Source organism: Vulpes lagopus, chromosome 15, assembly GCF_018345385.1.
Source record: "Vulpes lagopus strain Blue_001 chromosome 15, ASM1834538v1, whole genome shotgun sequence".
Classification (NCBI taxonomy): Eukaryota; Metazoa; Chordata; class Mammalia; order Carnivora; family Canidae; genus Vulpes; species Vulpes lagopus.
The window spans coordinates 15352610-15366365 of NC_054838.1; the positions used below are offsets into that span (position 1 = coordinate 15352610).

Here is a 13756-nt window from a genome sequence, read left to right on the forward strand (position 1 = left end):
CCAAGGGAAACCGGATGACTTCTGAGCTCCTGGCAGCTCTGGATAGCAAATGCCCTCCCCTCCCTGATTCAAACCCCCACCTAGGCCTGGGAAGAGCCTTGCGCCCATGACCATAGTGGCAGAAAGGAATCAGATAAATATTTCTGGCAGATTCAGTTGTGTCTGAACCGTCTCTCAGAGCTACCCCACGTAGTTTCACAGGTTATGGCCTTCACCAGAGTACCCCGACATGGGGCCAGTGGGGGGATAAAGTCTAGCTCACGATCTCCTTTTGTGAAGCCACGCATCCTGGTATGAGTCTGTGTCAGGAATGCCTTTCTCTAATTGGGAGTCCAAAGGGGAGTACTTTCCTGTGACACATCAAGGTGCCATGTGCTAATTGCCCGGCCAGCGCTGACCTCTGCAGAGAACAGCTGTCTGTTCCTCCCATGGTGGACAGCATGGCTTTAACAGAGCTGCTGCGGCCTGGGGTGTGTCCTCTGCTCCTGCTGCCCTCCACACCCCAGCCTTCCTCAACCCCCTCTGAGCTGGCCCCACACTTGGCCTTCTGCTTCTGTTCTCTCCCGATCTGCTGTTCCTTCCTGGGATGGAGCCCTTACGCCCTGAGCAGGGCTTTGCCTCCCCATCTAGCCCTGGCCAGCCCTCCTACTTGAGAGGCTTGACCCTGCTCTCTGTACCACCTGGCTGGGGCTCTGCTCCCTGGTCTGATCCACCTGCATCCTGGTGGCTGAGCCCTCCCACTGAAACGAGCATCCTAAGTTAGTGATGCTTGGATGTGCCCAGCGCCGGGTGACGCTGCCTCTTGGTGGACCAGCCCCAGATCTCGGTCAGTTTCTCCAGCCCTGGTCCTGCACGTTGTCAGCCCCTTCTCTGTCCTCACCAGCCACTCTGCCGAGGTCCCAGCGTGCTGCACGGCAGAGCCTGCCTGAGTCTGGCAGTGGGGTGGGTAGCACGTCACTTGGGCTGGACCCCTTTACTGATAAAGGAAACTGACTCGGGGAATCAGAAATTCCCCAGTATGCTTCCCTGGTGGCCAACAAGAGCCCCCGGGAGGGCAAAGGGCCTGCCCTCCTGAGCTCACGAGCTCCCTGGAAGCAATCTGCAGCAGGAGGACTTTGGACCATTTTGCTTTACAAACTAGCCAAGATGACCGGTATTCGATTCACAAAGCCAGCAGGAACCAAATACAAAAAGGCCTTCTTCCAGCGGTCAGCTGTGTGACCATCTGTCGAGGGGGAAATTCCTAGAGCTAGAGCGTTGAGCAAGCGTGGGGGGAAGTCAGGAGACGTCTCTCCTGCCCTCAGGTGAGGGGTCCTGCTGCCGCTGCGGGGAATCCAGCTGTCCCTGGGAAAGGCCAAGGTCATGCTCCCTGCCACCAACCCCGCCCCCCCAACACACGCACACTGCAGCCAGCAGGAGACGTCTCCTTGTCCATTCTTGGCCCTCAGCCTATCTTGCTCAGCAGCTTGTCCAGACAAACTGGTGCTGACGGTGGAAGATCCGTGAATGCCGGGTACTGCCGGGAAGCTGAGGTCCTCCCTCTGCCCCCCACACATTCAAACCTGCTTGAAACCCAACAAGCTAATATTTCCTACTGATGGTAAATCTTTGGAGCATGGAATGCCTTCTGGTGGAACTGATTTTCTGAAAGGCTGCCCCAAACCACACGGCGACTCAGGTGTCCTCCAGCAACTCCAGGGTTTGAGGGCTCAGCAGAAAGGGGAGCATGTGGACAAGAGTCCGAGCTTGTGGTCACCCCGGCCACCACGCAGATCCGTCCTGCATGCTAGCTGTCAGAGTTTCCAGGAGCCCAGCCCACCCTGGTTTGACGTCATGGTGGAAAGTTGGACGGGACACATCATGAGGGGTGATAGAAGCCAGTACAAATAGCTGGGGCCCGAAGGCCCAGCAGGATGCATGGACCCACCTCTATTGCACGTCAATAGCCATTCCGCTCTTATAGGGGTGGTTGAGGGAGAGCAGACTTTTTTTTTTTTTTAAACCAGGGCCCTAATGTACTCTCAGGGGCCCTAAATTGGGGAACAGCTCCATTGTTTTTTGTTTTTTGTTTTTTTCCCAGAGACTGCCTCACCTATCTGCTCAGGCCCACAGGGACATAGGCCTCTTGTGCCCCTCCAGCCATTCACAGGCATTGATTCAACAAACTGAGAAGCAGGTTCCAAGCTCCCTCTTGGGGAGGCGATGGTGAACCAGATGTGGCTCCTGCCACTGACGAACTTCAGTCAAGTAGATGGACTCTACCCACGGGCTTCCTTTGGCACAGATGTAGAAATGAGATGCCTCATTTCTAGTTGTTTTCAGAAGCTCCTACCTTGGGAGTTCAAGATGTAAGGAGACTTTTAGGGAGAGAAGCTCTTGAATGGAAAGCAACCCCAGTTTGTCAGATCAGTGAGCAGGAAAGCTTCATTTGAAGCACCACTGATGGAAGGCTGCTTCAACTCCACAGCCCCAAGGCTGCCCCTTGACTCCTGTGCTGCTGAAGTAGGACATTGATATTAGTCTAACCAAGGAGAGCAGGGCCTAGGTAACAAGACTTGTGGCTCCCTTTTTTGTCCCTTCCCTGGTCCCCATACTGTGATTTCCAGTGGCTTCCCCGTGGCTTAGGTAGCTCTCTGCTCAGCAGCACCTGACCTACGAATAGGGTGGGTGACCTGGTTCACTTTGTGGGTCTCCTATCTAGCTGGGCATCTTTTATGGGACATTGGGCAACTTGAAGCCGGCACCCCTAAAATCTAGTCCAGGCTCCTCACTTTGCTGAAGGGAAAACAGATCCAGAGAGGTTAAGTGAGTTTCCCAGTGGCACACACCTAGTTAGTGGCAGAGCCAGAGAGCAACCCTGCCCCAGTGCTTTGCTAACTGTACTCATTCATCTAACAAACATTTGCAGAGTGTGTTCTCAAGTGGCAGGCATCACACTCTGCACCAAAGAAAGATGTAAGGATGGATGGAAACGGTTCCTGTGTCTAGAGAGCTCACAGCCCAGGGCAGGTGATAAACCAAAAGCAAATAGCCGTTACATTCAAGGTGATGGTAAGTGCCACCAGCCACAGTGAAAGGAGAGTGCTGGGGGAGCCCAGAGAGAAGTCTCGGTCACTCTGGGAGGACCTCCTGGAAGACCTGGCATCTGAACTGGGCCTTAGAGATTGAATGGAATTTGGATATGGATATGAGGGTGGAGGAAAGGACAGAGCCTGCCTCTGTGTTTGTGTCTTTCTAATTAGACTTTAGGGAAAGAGTCAAAACGGTCACATACCGGGCACCTGTCGTGTTCCAGACGCTGTACCACACGCTTTTACACGCGATCTTAATTTTTCCAATACCTCTCTTCATCTTCCAGATTTCGGAAACAGACTCAGCAGTAACTTGGCCCTGAACGAAGCCTTCTTTGATTCCTTCTTTTCTCTTCCCCATGAGGCCTCACCCCAGAAGGGTGCCTGGTGCCCCACAAGGACTTAGTGAACCTGATGATTGAATGACAACAGATACTGAGAGACTAGAACAGCGAGTTTGCAAAGTCATAAGGAAGGCAACAGTCCTCCTTCCTTGGACACCGTGTGGCTGAGCACAGCGCTATTTAGGATTTCTGTCATCGGAATGTCTTCCCCGTGCATATATGCCCGCCCCCAGGCTGGTATAATCTTAGCCTAAGTGAATGCTAACAAGAGCTTTCCTTTTCTCTAAGCATCTCTGATGTGTTATTTCGTGTGCATAAGCCTATGGGCAGCCAGACGAGGTAGGCATTTATAGTATCCTGCTCATTTCACAGATGACAACACCGAGGCTCAGAGAAGTTACGAGTCCTATAGCTTAGAAACAGCAGAGCCAGCATTTTAACCCAAGTTGGCTCTGGCTGCAGAGCACTTAACCTTGTCACCATATTCGGGGGTCCTGAACGCAGTTACCTCCTGAGCCTAGATAGATAAGGTGAATGGCAAAGGTGAGGCAACGGGGGCTGGTGGGACTGTGGTGACCAAGAGAATGAGCCCCAGCTCAGCCAAAAAGGGGCAGCAAACACTGGCTCCAGCCTATTCCTAGCCGGCAAGACTGGCCGAGATCACACTTCTATGTTTCATGTGGCTGAACAAGCCACGTGGGCAGGCCAGATCCAGTCCTGGTCTTTGCGTCTTGGCAGCCTCTGTCATATTGATTCCCAGTTTGAGACAGAGAAGCTTCTCCAGAGATGCCTTTTGACTCAAACATTCTTGGTGAAAACTTCTCCCTCTCACACTGGCTGCTTTCCCACATCTCAGAAAGCAGCCCGTCCAGAGAAGCAGGGTTAGCCACGCCTTTGGACATCTCCCTTCGTTGCGTGCAGTTTGAGCACTTTCCAAGGCATGGGCCACATGTACAGTCTTAGTTCCACCCATTCAGGGAAGCCCCTTCTGGGCTGATCAGCCTTTCAGAAAAGTCCATGGTATGGATTCTGTCCCTAGGTTGTGGACTCGGATGCCATTCTTATGATAGCCCTGGAATCTTGAGACCTTGCAACTCACATCAGGTGCCCTGACCCAGGCCAGTAGTGGGGGAAGGCGAGCACCCAGTGCCCAGGAAAGCTGCCGAGGAGGCAGATAGTTTGAGTCACTTAGAGCAGCAGCCAGTGGCTCTGCTCATCTCAGCAGGACTTCTCTTAGGAGCAGGAGGTGGGGGAGGGATGTGGGAGGGAAGCAGGAGCTCAGGCCCTCCTGTGGGCTGACTCAGGCTGTGCGTGGCTATGGTTTGGATGTGCCACAGATCACCAGGACGGACCCCGGCTTGCCTAATTCTCTTCTCGGAGACGCCTCTATTTCCTGCACTGCCTGTGACCTGCCCATCCACCCCGAGGGATGGTTGTGGAGTGTGTTTGTGGTCCTTGTGGTTGAAAGTGTGGTGGTTGCCATCTAGGAGTGAATAACCACAGCATTTCAAAGCCAAGTAAGACCCAGGGGGAAAAAAAAAATCCTAGGCCTCATGTTTCTCTCATCTGGGGAAAGAAGTGTGAATTGGAACTTCACAAACCCAAATCTTTAAACCCTCTCGCACCCAGTAAATTTGATGGGGTGACAGAAATGAATTAGAAATTAGATCAGGGCTCAGCGTTTACATGGGTTCCAAGCCAAATGGAAATTAAAAAGAGTATCTCCAGCAGGGTTAATGGTGAAGGCAAGGCTTCTAGCATGCCTTGGCAGAGTGTCCTGACCTGGGTCTCAGAGGGGAATTGATCGAAGAATCCTGCTGATGAGATCAGGAGGTGGAGAGAGAGGGTTCCTTACCCAGAATAGTGGGAAGGAATGAACTTGTCACCAATTGACACTCGATGTGACAGAAAATGGCAGCAATGCAAGGCAGATTTTAATGCCAGGCCACCCAGTAGCAGCATTGACTTCTCATATCTTCCCTGAGGTGCTTAGACATTGAAAAAAGGAATATTTTCCTCCACATTGAAAGAGGTTTCTAGCTAAGTCCCATGGACCGAGTGTGTCTGCAAGCTTGTCTGTGTTGTCAAATTTCATTTGGCTTAAACATGAGAACTAATGCAGAGAATCAAAGAAAACAAAGTTGTTTGCTGAGTGTTCCTGACCAGGGCTGCTCAGGCATGAGGCTGAGGTATTGCCTAAAGTGATTGTATTTTCCCTGAGAAGAACATTCAAGGTTGTTGTTTAATCTTTCTGGAGTGAGTTTCCATAGTGTTAGGTGTCCAACCACTACTCCCCTCCAGACCTGCATACTTGACATCCCCACAATATATCAGTCCAGCTGTGAATGAGGTTTCTCCTCACCAAATTCCTCAATTCTGTATGGCAGGAAAATCAAATCCCATCCTTCTACTTTACAGTTGGGCTCCTATATTATGCTGGGTGCATCTGTGGGAGATGGAGGGAAGGAGGAAGGGAGACACAGAGAGACAGAAAGGGAGAGAGAGGAAAAGTGGATAGGTAGGTGGGTAGATGGGTAAATGGATGGATGGGTAGGTGGATGGATACATGGGTGGATAGGGACGTAGGTAGACGGTTGGATGGATGGAAAGGTGGATGGATAGATAGATAGATAGATAGATAGATGCATAGGTAGGTAGATGAGTCAGGAGATGGATGGATGGATGGATGAATTTAATTTCTTTCCATTTCATGCCATAGCTATTTTATGTCCATTTCAGAGATGAAGGAATTGGGGTCAGGAGCGGTAGTGAATCACCAGAGTTCTCACTGCAAGGTGGTGGCAGAGCTGGGACTTGAATCCACATTTCTCAACTCAAATTGTGTCTGTCTTTTCCTTTCTTGTATTGCCCACTAGGCTTTCTTTTTTTAAACTGCCTGTCTTGTATCTAGAGATGGACTCATATAGGCTTGGATAAGCTGCTTATACAAATAGGTGGCAGAAGGTCCATTTTTTTCATTTAGCAAATATGTACTGATCACATGTTGGCCAAATTCCAAGATGGAACCCCAAGACTCTTGGCCCCTGGTATGCACTCACTTCTAGTTATTCAATCAAATATTAACCTGCCTGCCGCTGTGAAGAGTCTTTACTGATGTAATTAAGGTCTCCAATCAGTTGGGCCTGACCTAATCACATGATTCTTTTAAGAGCAGAGCTTCTTCTGGCTAGTTGCAGAAAGGAAAGTCACAGAGATGTGCTGTGGAGGCCCGAGAAAAATCAATCAAACATCCATGCTGTGAACTGCCTGTGGGGCCACAGGGCAGGGAACTACAGGTGGCCTCTCTTTGCTGAGTGTGGCCCTAGCTGACAGCTGGCCCAAAAATAGGGACTTCGGTCCTACAACTCAAGGAAATGAATTGTGCCAACAACTAGTAAGGCTAGAAGAATGCCCTGAGGCCCAGATAAGAGGTATGATGCCAGCTGACACCTTGATTTTAGTCCGGTGAAACCCTGAGCAGAGAATCCAGCCATAGCATACCTGGATTTATAACCTACAGAAACTATGAGATACAAAATTTGTGTTGTTGTAAGCTGCTAAGTTTGTGGCATTTTGTTATGACGAATACAGGCATCTACGGAATATGCAATTGGCATGGTCCTGGCCCTCACGGAGTTCACAGTCCAGTGTGAGAGATAGATAAGAAACAAATCAAATGATTCCAAGGTGATAAAAGCCATAAAATATATACATAGGGTGATATGAAATAAATCAAATGTGGCCTTGCTCCAGGTGAGATGCTTAGAGATACCTCTCACCTGTGCACTAAAAGATGAAAAGGAGTTAGCCACATGAAGAGCCATGGAAGAGTGTTCCAGGTAGAGGGAACAGCACAGGCAAACACCCTGAAGTGGGAGAGAGCCTGACAGGTTCTCAGAGTCAAAAAAAGGCAAGTGTGTCTGGAAGGTGGCAAGGAAGGGGGAGGATGGCTTGAGATAATGTTGAAGAATTAGACGGGGGCCTCATCACATAGGGCCCTGTGGAGTAGAACTATCAGTGCAGTGGGCAACATTGGGGAATTTTAAATGGGGAGAGGTGTGATCTGACTCTCCTTTTTGGAGGATCTCTCTGGCTGGTCTTTAGTGAATAGTCTGGATATGGTTAAGAGTGGAAGCAGGGGAATCACTTGGGAGGCTATCACAATACTTCAAACAAGAAGTGATGGTGGTGTGAACTCTGGCGGCTATAGAGAGTGAGATCCACTTGGATTTGCTGGTGATTGAGGATGTAGAGGAAAGAAAAGGAAAGAAGTGGAGATGAAACCCAGGTTCCTAGCTTGGGTAATGGAGTGAGTGACAGTGCCACTTACTGAGACAGGAGGGACACGGTTGGGAGAAGAACAGGTTTAGGGAGTAAGACCAGAGCGAAGTTTTGGATATGATGGATGTGAGATGCTTGTGAGATGTCTATGAGGATATGTCAAGCAGCTGTTCGAACACATGAGCACTGCTGAGCAAGAGTTGTGTCCAGGGCCCAAGGCCAGCCAACCTGGCTTGTTGGTGGAGCCAGCTCCCTGATTCCCTTGAAGAATGGCAGACTCCTTGGGTCTACACAGTACGGTTTCAAAGAGCAGGGACCTGGACCCATGGATGTCCCATCATCCTTCCTGGACATCCCCTGCACCGTGATGCTCCCATGCTGAGCCCTGGATGCTGTCACGCACCCATTGTGGGGCATCCTGGGGAGGGAGGCCTCCAGTGTGAAGCTGACATCTCAGCAAGTTACTTCAATTGTTCTGGGCTAGTAGTAAGGTGCATTAAGCACCAAATTATATAAACCTGAAACTGCAGTTTAATGTTGTTAAGGGGCCTGAGGGAGCCTGGGAAGAATGAACATGCACAAGGAATCATCTCTAGGATGATCAAATCCCTGATTAGAATCACCTCCCAGGATCAAATGGCCTCTAGAGAAAGTGAAGAGTGCCTCTGAATCCTAATGGGGTGTGGGAACTCTGGAAGGATGTTTGACCATGCTGCCGCCTGCTTCCCCAGGACTGCTCAATACAGGAGGGTCTGGTGTGGAAAGAGCTCCCACGGGGATCATGACCAGCAGGCTCAGGGATGTAGTGGCACCCTATAGAGGCCCTAAACCACGTATGGCAGGTCTGGTTCTGGCTTCTCCAGCTTTGCCTTAGAGGGGGTGTACCCCCTCCCCCCCAGAACAGACTCTGAGACATGGACTCAAGGCAAGTTGTGTATCTAGGAAGTTCAAGATATACCAGTAGGGTGGGGAGTTAGGACAAGGTAGGCAGGTGGCCAATAAGAGGATGTTATCTGGTCAAGCACCACCACGGGCAGGTGGAGTTTAAACCTGCAGGGCAACTCTAGGAAATGGTGTAAAATACATGCCTCAGAACGATCACCTGAGGGGTGAGGGAGCTGGGGTATTTATATACCAGCTCCCTTTGGTCACCGGTTCAGGGATGCTCTTGGGGAGTGTTTCTAGCACTTCAGACGGACACGTGCTGCGGAAGGGCAGTCTTCCGTGGCTTTGAATAAAGCCCTGGGGCAAATGTTCTGGAAGTTAACTGTGGTGGTGGAGAGAGGGGCGCTTTGAAAGGATGAGGTGCCGAGTTTATGGGCAAAGCACCCATAGCATCTACCACGAGGTTCACGAGGCACATGTTTTGGGAACTTTTAAAAATGGCATTTCCAAGAGCTTATGGCACTGACTCTGTGGGAATCTCCACGGGCCAAGTTGCAAGGCATGCTGGAACCTCTTGCAACTGAGACGATCACCCTAGTCGAGCAAAACCAGGGTTAGAACACCTCCCGCCCCCGCGACGTCCACCTGCTGCCCACGGGCAGAGCCCTTGGTATCTCGGGACCTGGGCTCCGTTTTCTCCGTGCTTTTGTGTCACGGGGCCATCTGCACACAGAGTACCTGCAGGAAGCTGTGACGGGGGTTATGGAGGTTTACTCAGGCTGGGACCCGGATCAGAGATCTTTCTAGGCCTTCAGCAGTCTTCTAGCACAATCCAGGCAGGGGTGTGAGAGTAAGGGTGAGGGGCAGTATCTGGGGGCAACTGGAAAATTCTAGTAGGGGCCAGGTCTCAGCCAAGAAGGACTGACCTAAGATGGCAAATGGAAAGCTAGGATAAAATCCCACTTCTGGCAACGGGCGTTGAGGGCGTTCCCTCGGCTCCTCGGATGCCAGGTGGAGGCTGAGTGGTAGGACACCACTGGTTCCCCACGGGGGGTTCCTTTCTGGGACTGGCCAGTCCACCTGTCCCCCAGGTGCCCAGAGGCCGGCAGCTCAGGGCTGCACCCTCCTCTGTGGAACCTGCCTGTGGTGAGGGCCGCCTCCCCCAGGGACATCGTGCCCCTGCTGCAGGGATGGCCCAGAACTGGCGCCTCATCGATATGGGTGTCTAAAATCCCACCCCTTGCCCCAAGATGGGATAAGCCTGAGCTGCCAGTCACACTCGCTGTGGAGCAGAGCCAGACGTCAGCTGAACTCACAGCTTTGCCCTGCTCCCTTCCCTGCCCTCACCGGCTTCTCCCCTCCCTTACAGGGGTGACTCGAGAGCTCACCCTCAGCCACACCACTTCCTCAAGATTCCCCATCTCAGGCCGGGCTCTTAGAGAACCTGATCTAAGACTGCCAAGATGTGTGACATGTGGCAGCAGTACCAGGCCGAGTGGGTAAGAAGTTTGCTGGGGAGGGGGGAGCAACCCCCTCCCTCGTGTGCCTGGGCCTGCAGGATTCTCCACCCCAATCCAAACCCCTCTGGGCAAACCAGGACAGTTGGTCACCCTCCATGTCACTGTCTCCATTAGAAGGGATTTGGCTCCTTGTGCAAGCCCAGGGAGGTGCTTGATTCAGCAGAAACTAAAAAGAAAGACAAAAAGCATCTCTTCCGTGAAATTCAACTAAGCAAGGGCTTATTTCTGGAAGCCTTTCCCTCTGTTGCAGGGTCTTCACTTCCAGTATATTCAAGTCACTCCCAATGGGTTGATATGGGACGGGGGAGGGGGGGAGAAGAAAGAACCAGAGGCTGGGACAAAGAAAAGGGACTAAGGCCAGAGGCAGAGTGGGTGAAGAGGTTTGGGCAACCTGACCTTGGGAGAGATGAAGTTAAATTGAGACCAAAATCAAATGCCCAAGCCCTCCACCACTGGCAGGCTTTTGAGGGGAGGAATAGACTGAGCTAACGACAGGGCTCTGCTGTTTCCAACCCATCCTGGCCGGCAGCTGCCGAGGGAGTGCCCGCTGCACAACTCTTGGGTGTGCTGGGGGCAGCCTGCTCGATACCCCCTCAGCGACGGCAGATGCCCCGGCCTCTCCTCTGAAACAGCCCCGAGGGCCACCGCATTCCTGGAGTGGTGCAAAGCCTGGCGCCAGGAGCCACCAGCTCTGAAATTAGATACCAGTGAGGTAATCATTTAACTGGAACTCCAGGCATGGGGGAGAACGCTGCTCCATGTGCACAATACTGTCCACAATAAAGCAAAACAAACCCTGCGTGTGTCATTGAAAACTGCAGAGGAGAAAGATCTGGAAAAAGTTTTAGGGAGCAAAGGTTGGCAAGGGGGAATTAATGCTACAGGGCTAGTGATTCCTCATGTAAGATACGTAAAAATGCCACAGATGGCCTCTTCCTCTCATCTGTGGTCTTTATTATTTGAGTATAACGGAGGCGAAATTGCGAGTTAGGACTCTGTTAGGCTCACTTCTGAACTCACTTCTCCACCCTCTGCTTTCCGTAGGGCTCTTCTGTCCCCCGACTGCAGGCTCAGATGGCGGGGCCCTGGCAGGAAGCAGGTGGCACCATCAAACTGGATGATTGGAGGAGAGTTTAATAACAGAGACAGTTTACAGAGGTGGGAGCTGGGTGTGGGGAAGCCGCGGGGCTGGAGACAGCAGGGATCCCTCCCACCCTAGCCAGAAAAGGCAGCAGACACAAGGCAACCGGAACCAGCCAGAGCTAAAGGGCCCCTGATAGGAGCTGACCTTGTGGTGCCTAGGGGGACCGTCCCCACCTGGAGGTGCTGGGGAAATAAATCCCTTCCCTCTGATCTCCCACTGTCAGGATAAGGTTGCTGCTTGGTGTCTTTTCCCCATAGCTCGGCCTCCTGGGGCAGAGACAGGGTAGAGAATGGTGGGGTGGGCGGAGGATGCCCAGCACACTGCATAGCGTACACGAGCGTAGCTAACAGTGCTTCGGGACGAGGTCCTCGTGATGCAGGGTGGTTTGGTTTAACCTCTGCTTGCTCTAGTGGAGTTTAAGGGTTAGTTGTGTGCTCGTCATGTGTGCTAGTTCTAATCACAGGAGGGATGGAGACCACTCCACTCCAGGCCAGGAAAGAGAGTGAATACCCATCAGATGTCAGCAGCCAGGGGCACACACAGCAGGACACCGGGACTTCATCAAGAACCCTTGTGTTTCAGGTGAGGAACTGAGGCCCAGAGAGGGGAAGTGCCTTGTGCAAGGTCACGCAGTGATTTAGAGACAAAGCTAGGACCCATGGCAGCGCTGAATAAAATTCTAGGCATAGCGAGGTGACCGGCTGAAATCTGAAAGTCCTGCACAGAGCTGCCTCTGGGGACAGCACGAGCGCAGAGCTGCAGTGGGGGTGGAAAGAGAGGGAACAAGAGCCTCACTCTAGGGGGTGCCAGGGTCCCCCAGAGGACCTTGCCAAGCACATAAAGGCCAAGCCAAGGTAGAGGTGGAAGGCTGACGGGGCCCAGCACTATGGCCAGGTGGTGTCTGAGCTTTTTCTAGGCCTTGTCCTGTCGCCAGACGAGACTATGCAGAAAGCAGGGGCTGTAATGGCCCTGTGACCTGCTGAGACTGCCCTTGCGAAGGCAGGGGTTACCGACTGCCTTTGAGAAACCCAAGCTCCAGGAACACAGACTGACTAAGCTGTATGTTCCTAGAAGGTGAGGCTGCTGGCCCTGGGAGCTTGGAAGAAGAACATTCTGGCTCCCCCCATGAGCCAGCAGCTGGGAGGGGGCGAGCAGGAGCCAGAGAGCTGTGCCTTGCTGCATGTGCCTCAGCAAGGGAGTGAGGTCTGTTGGTAGCCTTTGGGGAAAAAAACAAAAATGGTTTTACCTTCATCCTGTGGTACCAGAGCTGTTTTAAATTAAAGATGTCTTCCCCCTAAAAATCTGTATTGATATCTCAGTGCCTCACCTTGAGATAAAAAATGGCAGACTTAGTGATTAAAATGTAAATTTGTTTGTGGGACATTGCTTGTTTGCCTATTTAAAGCCTGAGCACCTGGGTTTGTGTCTGCCTTGAGAAGAGTCTAGGAATGCAACCTGTACATGACCTAAATCAGGTGGTTCCTTCATACAGCACTGCTGTAAGCCAGCCCCAGGCACTGGGCCACTTTCTTGGTTATATATATATAATATATTATATATATATATATGTAACTAAGTCCTAGTCCTCAAAGAGCTCATGGTCAGTGAGTGAAGATGGGGGTTTGAGAAGCCATATAAACCAATTTTGGCCCATTAGGGACTGTTAGCACATCAGATCAGTGCTACAATGAAGCACAAGCCTTCTTCCCTTATGCTTAGGCTGTGGGCATGGGTGCCTCACCAGCCACTACAGAGCATGAGGGGATCATTTTCTCAAGAACATTTTAACTGGAAAAGTAGGAATCACAATAGGTAACCACAAAGAAATGGTGAGTCTCAGAAAAAGAATCTGACTTAGTGTACATATGGCTCTTCCCGTCTGGAGCACCTCCTTCCAGAGCCTTCTCCATATAGGTCTTGGGTGCTAGATGATCTGTCCATTGGGACAAACATTCCTCTAGGACACATGAGAGATACATGCTTTTAAGTTCTTTGCCCGGTTCTCTGTGTGCTTTTGTATATTTTCTCTGACCAGCTAGATTGTAAACTCCTTAGGGAGAGGGCCATGGATACACTTGTTCAAGTTGTGCACGGCTAAAGGTGGGCCTCCACCTAATGCACCTACTGGGTAGTTGGGAGTTCTTGCTTGGCCTCCTTTTCTGTCTTCTCTGGAGCCACTGTGTCTCCCAGATTTTCACTCATGCTGCTCACATTCCTGGGGGATTTGGTTCCTTTTCCCTTAGCCTAGTGAACTTTTGTTTGGGCATGTTTTTCCTTCCACTTTGCCCTCCTCCTAGGTTTATTAGTTCGTGGCCAAATAAAGCTATGTGCTTCCCTTGTCCTATAGTGTACCCTGACTGTGTCTGGATAATAGCGGTCACCAGAAATATCTCCTCTCAGGTCCCATAAATCATCTTGCAGCATTGGCTGCCTACATCATGCAGCTGACTTTGAGAAAGCTCCGCAGTGCTATTTCTGAATAATAATAAATGGAGCTAAAGCCCAGTGGCC

The 13756-nt window shown here is 51.3% G+C and overlaps 1 protein-coding gene across 1 annotated transcript in view; it reads left to right on the top strand.

The window, feature by feature from the left end:
- The window catches only part of GALNT18 (polypeptide N-acetylgalactosaminyltransferase 18), a 340362-nt gene that overhangs the window by 193150 nt on the left and 133456 nt on the right, over positions 1–13756 (top strand). The window lies entirely within an intron of this gene.